The sequence below is a fragment of the Eurypyga helias genome, unplaced genomic scaffold, assembly GCF_000690775.1.
Source record: "Eurypyga helias isolate BGI_N326 unplaced genomic scaffold, ASM69077v1 scaffold8279, whole genome shotgun sequence".
In the NCBI taxonomy this organism is placed as follows: Eukaryota; Metazoa; Chordata; class Aves; order Eurypygiformes; family Eurypygidae; genus Eurypyga; species Eurypyga helias.
The window spans coordinates 65,903-66,607 of NW_010274025.1; the positions used below are offsets into that span (position 1 = coordinate 65,903).

A 705-nucleotide genomic window follows, 5' to 3' on the forward strand; every position below is an offset into this window, starting at 1 on the left:
TCTGCTGTAGGTTACATTACCTGTGCCCTGGCACTTCCCTAAAGCTGCACTGGCATGTGGTGACTGTGTCTGGCAACCACCCTGGTGCCGGTGTAGCTGTCAGGGAGGGTCACCTTGGCAATTCCTTGCTCCAAACTCCTGTTTTCTGCCCTTTATTTTCCATGCAAAGCAGCCATCGGATGGAAATTTCCCAGCCTTCCTCTTGGCACAAAGGCAATTAAAAGGAACAAATTCAAAATGAGGGCTGGGGCAGGGATTTGTAGACTGGAGTCCCTTCAGGCTTTTTGTGAGTTAGAGGAGCTGAAAAACTGAAATATCATCCGCAGTTTGAAATTAGCGTCCAGGTTTCCTCCAGTCACACCACGCTCAGGACACTCGGACCAAGCTCTTTGGTGAGGAGAGGGTGAACTTTGCTGCTGCGCTTGCAAAATCACCGTCAGGAAATCGCTAGGTTGGGAAGCAATTTAAAAATGGCACAGTGGGTCTGCTCCCTCCATTCGTGTGCTGCATTAAGCCGGGCACCGGCAGAGCGCAGCACGCCAGATAGATGCCTGTGCCCGTCCCCGCCGACGCCGCCCCATTTGTTTCAATGATTAGGCATTCCCCTAAATGCTCGCAATGTGTTTATTTGAATGTGAAATTACTTCGGCACCTCTGATCGGCTTGATGATTGCACATGGGAATAAACACACGCGTGCACAGGGG

At 51.1% G+C, this 705-nt stretch overlaps 1 protein-coding gene across 1 annotated transcript in view; it reads left to right on the forward strand.

Annotated features, from left to right (window-relative positions):
- LOC104515639 (astrotactin-2-like) overlaps nt 1-705 on the forward strand; it is a gene marked incomplete at its 3' end in the record, with an annotated part of 135,912 nt that overhangs the window by 62,237 nt on the left and 72,970 nt on the right.